Source organism: Bison bison, unplaced genomic scaffold (genome assembly GCF_000754665.1).
Source record: "Bison bison bison isolate TAMUID 2011002044 unplaced genomic scaffold, Bison_UMD1.0 scf7180017864280, whole genome shotgun sequence".
Lineage (NCBI taxonomy): Eukaryota > Metazoa > Chordata > Mammalia > Artiodactyla > Bovidae > Bison > Bison bison.
In genome coordinates, this window is record NW_011494852.1 from 6,920,574 (window position 1) to 6,926,329 (window position 5,756).

General features: G+C 61.4%; 1 protein-coding gene across 1 annotated transcript in view; it reads left to right on the plus strand.

The window, feature by feature from the left end:
• Nucleotides 1-5,756, plus strand: part of PAK4 (p21 protein (Cdc42/Rac)-activated kinase 4) — a 20,160-nt gene that overhangs the window by 1,330 nt on the left and 13,074 nt on the right. The window contains exon 2 of the mRNA XM_010849321.1: nucleotides 2,309-2,418. The gene's annotated coding sequence lies outside the window, so the exon portion shown is untranslated. The remainder of the gene's footprint in view (nucleotides 1-2,308; nucleotides 2,419-5,756) is intronic.

Below are 5,756 nucleotides of genomic sequence, written 5' to 3' on the forward strand. Positions count from 1 at the left end.
CCTTTGTGTCTGTGCCCTGTGGAGCCTGGCCGGGGGGCGGGTGGCAGGGGGCCAAGCCTGGGGCTGCCACAGGAGCTGCCTGGCCTCCCGGGGGGCTCGGAGCACCGTCTCTTCATCCAGCCACATTCTCTGAGCTGTGCCCAGACCTGTGCTGGGCAGGGTGGCGGAGATGGCCCCAGGGCCTGTCCTCCAGGGGGACACAGTCTAGCGGGAGAGGCAGACCGGCCCTCGGAACATAAAGGGGGCCCACTGTGCTGCCCCATCCCAGCCCTGGAGAGGGAGCGTCTTAACAGCGACAGGAGGACTGGCACGTCTGCTATGGGGACCCTGCTCGGGGGGCCCTGCTCTGGGGACCCTGCTCCGGGGACCCTGCTCGGGGGGCCCTGCTCAGGGGGCCCTGCTCGGGCGACCCTGCTCTGGGAATCCTGCTCTGGGGACCCTCTTTCCTTCATCTGTTCCTTTATTCGCGCGGAAACAACAGCAGCGCTAATAACCGCAGTCACCCTGTAGCGGTGAGGACCCACTTGGCGCCAGGCACTGCTCTGAACACTTTGCCAGGTCACCTCTTTCCATCATTCAAACATCCCCTGGGGAGAGAGGAACCATCATGACCCCCCAGTTTGCAGACAAGGACATAGAGGCCCAGAGTCACGATCTCCCGGCCCACAGCTTGACGGTGGTAGAGGAGCCACAAGCCTGGGTGTCCACTCTTCCTCACCAGCTGCCCTCGGAGTCCTTGTGGGCAGAGGCCTGCGGTGTGGCCGGAACACGGAGAGCAGGCTGCCCCTTGCTCCCTGCACGGCCAGCTCCAGGCCCTGCTCCCCCAGGCCAGGGTGGCCCCGGATATGTGTCTCTTTGTGGGGTTTCACCCATCGTGGGGACTCACGGTCTCTGGCGGCGTACCCTCTGTGTGATGTGCCTCTGGCCGAGATTTACTGCCACCTGCTCAAATTGCCTGCCTAGGCTGCATGGTGGCAGGGCCTGGGGAAGTGGGCTTACAGCCGGGCACCTCTTGTGTTCGGAACAAATGCCAGGTTATTTGCTAAATAGCCAGACTCTAAGGAAGCGCAGTTCCTTTGCAGGCGTCAAGGTCAGACTTCCAGGCAGTGTGAACAGGGCTTGGGGACTCCTGTCTAACCCTCTGCCCTGCTCCTCCTGGAGTCCAGCCTCATCACCGCGGCAGTGGCATCACTCAGTCACAGCACAGCTATTACTGGTGCCTGCTGTGCGCCAGGCCCGCTCTAGCTGCCAGGGGTGCAGCAAGAACAAGACAGACAAAGGCCCCTGTTCTTGGGGAGCCACCACTCCCCTCCTGGGGGCAGGGGTGGGAGGCAGGACCTAGGATCAACCGGTATATAAAATGCAAGATGGTAATAAATGCCACGGAGAAGTATAAAGCTGGGTGCAAATTTTGTCAGGGGGTCAGGCAATGTGTTTGCACTAAGACCTGACGATCGAGGAGGGTGAGCCGCGTGGCTGTGGGCCGCGGGAGCAGTGGGTACCGAGGCCCTGAGGCTGGAGCAGGCTCCGCGTGTCTAGGCCTGGAAAGGAGGGGCTCTTGTGGCAAGGGTGAAGTGTGGGGAGGAGGTGAGGCCCCGGGGAGGGCGGGGCCCTGCTCAGTCCCAGCGGGGAGTCTCATCCCGGTGGAGGGTTTTGTTTTCTTCAGATTCCCTCCTAACCATGCGGCCTTTCTGATCTCGGTCCTGGTCATCAGAGGCTGAGTTGTTTCTTGTGCGTGTTCTCGCCCCATAAACCTCTAGGTCCTGCATCTGGAGCAGAAGCTTTGGCAGGAGCCAGGGTTGCTGGGAGGCAGGAGGCTAAGGGGGCAGTGACAGGTCTTCTCCAGGGGGCAGAGTGGACACTTTTGTGCCCCGGCGCTGGGCAGCCCTGGCAGGGACTTCCTGTCTCTGGGCCTCAGTTTCCTAGTTTGGGAAACAGGAGAGGAGAGGCCTCTCCACCCTCACACCCAGGAACCACCCAGAGGGTTTAGCATGGTCAGAGTCAGCACTGAAACCCGTGTGTCCCCTTCACCCACCCAGTAACCACACAGGGCAGAACCCTGTTACTGGGACCCAGCTATAAGAGCCGGAACACGATTCCTGCCCACGCCGAGCCACCGACTTAGCTGGGAGACAACTGACAGGATCGTGACCGTGTAACATGTTAGGTGATGCTAAGGGCCGGGAGAGAACGGACCGGGTGCCAGGCTCTGGGGGGATGCAGCCATGGGCAAGACCAGACCAAAGCCTCCAGCCTTCTCGACCTGTCCAGCGCACCCAGAGCCTACCCATTGCTCCCGCCTCCACAGGCCCCACGTGTCCCGTCCACCCTCTTCCTGCTGGCCTCTCGCATCCTCCGCCTCCGAGCCTCCCTGCTCCTGCCCTGCTCACAGCCTTCCTGCGGCTCCATCTCACGCAGGTAAGAGCTGAGTCCTCCCTGTACCCCCCGCCCCACCCCGGCCACTCGGCCTCCGCTCTGTTCTTTGGCCCTCAAGCACTCTGCGGCCCCAGGCCTTTGTGCTGGCTGTTCTCGCGGCCAGGGTCCTCCTCCCCCAGGCACCCACTCCTCTCCCCACCCTGCTCTAGTGTGACCTCCTCTTCGAGGCCCTCCCTGACCGCTTCACTGAAGATCCCCACGTCCCCTCAGCCTCCACACCCAGCTGATCCCTGCTCTTTTTCTTCTCAGCACTCACCATCTGACTCACTAGCTGGCTGTCTGGTGTATCTGCTGTGAACTGTCTCTCCTTTCCCCTCGAATGTGAGCTTGGCAAGGGCAGGGACATCCCTGGCTCTCCTGGCCTCTGCTGTGGGCCCTGCCCCGGGCTTGGCAGAGCTCAGCTCTCACCCGACAAGGATGATGGAATAGATGGTGGGTGGGTGTGATGGGCCCTTTGTGGGGAGAGCAGGTGTCTGCCAAGGAGAGAGCTTGGGCACTTGTCAGTCCCAAAGCTTGAGGCGGCGTCTGGGGACAGTACCTGAGGATTCCCTGCAAGGACTAGGCAGGAGGAGAATGGGGGGGCGGGAACGTGGATGAGCAGCAAGAGCTGAGCAGAGGTGTGAGGGGAATGGTCTGGAGTTTCAGGGGGGCCGTGAGAGTCTGCCAGGGCTGCCAAGGTGAGCCAGACCCCTGTCCAGCGTCAGAGCACAGCGCAGGGAGGCAGGCAGCCAGGGGGCCTTTGAAGACAGTGGGTGCAGATGATGGCAGAAGGGTGAGGGGGCCAGTGAGCGCGTCTCCGTTGCCCGCTTCCTGCTCTAGTTTCACTTCAGTGACTAGGAAAGGGCGGCCGTGGCCCCTGCTGTGTCCTCCACTCGGGCCCCAGGACCCTGGCCGAGTCAGCACCCTCCATTGCCCTGTTGGGTGGGGGCAGTTTTATTCGGGGCTGCAGGCAGGGCAGGAGGAAAGAAGTCTGCGCGCACACACACACGTGTACACAACGCACTCCCGAGCACGCGGTCACACTCGCGGACCTGGCTCCTCCATGGGCATTCGTTTCCTTGGTGCGGGGAGCCACAGCGTGGTGCCATTTTTTTCTCACGGAAGGTCAGCGGGCAGAGCCTTGTGAGTGCAGGGGGTGACTGGAAAATGGGAAGGTTTTGCTTGGACAGGTGCAAAACCTTCACATCCCACATGTGAAATCATTCACAAGTTTTTTTTTTTTTTTTTTAATTGAAATAAACATTTTAGAGTAGGATCAATAGGTGTCTGCGTTGGGGAACAAACAGTGAGCTTCAGATGCTTCTCTGCCCACGTCGGTGGCTGCAGGCTGCGCCCTGCCCTCCCGTGTTCCACGTCGCTGGGGTCACGGCTTCACCCTCCGCCTCTGGGTTCCAGGCCTTTCTCTGCCAGAGAGAGACCCTGGGCAAAACCTGAGGTGTCTGAGCAGGGGCGCCACGGAGCAGGTTCAGGTGAATGTATTCATTCACCAGATGTTCGAGTGCCTGCCACGCTGCGTCGTAGGCTCTGGGGTCATAGGCAGTGGGGAGCTCGACAGAGGTCAGGCCTTGCTCCCCTGGAGGAACTGACATTCTCGTAGGAGCAGACACCAAAGGCTCACCCACACACACAGAGTTACTTGGTGAGTGCAGAGGGGAAAGATAAAGCAGGGAGGGCGCTGAAGGTGTGAGGACGGGAACAGGGACATTCATGCATAGACTTGGGCAGAGACAGAGAGAGAGGGAGGGAGCTATGTGGAGATCAGTGAGAAGAGAGTTGGTGGGGGCCCAACTGCAAGAACAAAGGCCCTGAATCGGGGCATGTCCAGGGTGTGAAGAACAGTGAAGAGGCCAGGTGGCTGGGCCAGAGGGGGCAAGGGGGCCTGTGGGAGGAGAGCCGACCGGCCGATCGTGCAGGGGCGAGGGGGCCATGGGGCAGAGTTTAAGGATGTTGACTCTGCAGTGGAGCAACTGTCTTCCATGCCCACCTCTGCTTGGTGATCGTAGCAAGAGGTTTCACCTTTGTGAGCCTCAGTTTCCGCATCTGCACGATGGGAGTGAGGTCAGCCACTCCACGGAAGTCCTGGGAGGCAGTGAGCTCAGCATCGGCGTCTGTGCAGGCTCAGGGTCCCCCATGGTGGTAGAGGTGGTGGTGCGAGTCCTGGGGCTGAGCCGCAGTAAACCACGTTTGGTGGCTGGCACTGGCTCTTGGACTGCTTTCTCGCTGCAGACGGACGTGCTGAAGGCCTGTGGAATAGGCGAGGGAGGAGCCCTGGGGGGTGGAGGGTGGCTGCGGTGGGTCCCCACTTTATACCGCCTCCCACCTACCACTGGGGCCTGGGCAGGTCGGAGGAGGAGGGACCCTCTCCGCCAGGACGGGTCAGGGCAGGAGAGAAAACGCAGTGTCTGGGTGGACAGAGGAAGGGGAAGGAGGGAGGAAGGGGCAGAGACCAGGGACAGCCTGGGAGTTGATGACGATGATGACACGGAAGCACAACCACAGGACAGGCAAGTCTCCAACTGCCTGGGTTCAAATCCTAGGGTTCCCCTCGCTGGGCCTCAGTCTTCCCACCTGTGAATTGGGGATGATGGCCATGCCTGTCTCACAGGTTAGGGGCAAGGGTGGAATGCGATTAGACACAGAGCAGGCCCGGGCACACTCGTGTCTCCGAGGATGTGGCTGCTATCGTTCCGAGAACTGGCGGGGCCCGGACTCGGGTTAGGCCAGCCTGGTGTCTTGAGTCCACTCTGCTTCCCAAGCTGTGTGTCCCTCTCTGTGCCTCATTCTCCTTGTCTGTAACACAAGGCCCAAGTTGGCCCCTTCCTCCGGGGTCGGGCGTGCAGACTGTGGGTCGAGTGCTTAGCAGAGGGGCCGGCGGGACCACTGTTACTGTCAGGGTGACCGATGTCTACCGCCCGCTCCCTTGTTGTGTGCACCGGCCCTGGGGCCAGGCCATCGCGCTGGGTTCTCTGTGACTGCTTGCAAGAACTCCTGGAAACAGGTACTATCTCGGTTCTCCTCTAACAGAAGAGGAAAATGAGGCATAGAGCTGCTGGCCCAGGGCCACGCAGAGTGCTTCCCCCGTGGGCTGGCTCAGCCTCGCAGCAGAGCCGGCCTCTGGGCCCTGTGCTGTCTGACTCCTGAGTTCTGGGCGTGCCTGGGAACCCAGCGCCCACTCCTTGACACCCCGCTGCTCCTGGCCAGGCCCCTCCCTTCACATGTGGCAGCTCCTCTCCCTCCCCTCTGTGGCTCCAGTAAAGTCAGGTGCTTGGGGACTGCTGGAGGGGTCAGGGGAGCCCGCGGTGCTCAGAGCTGCCCGGGGT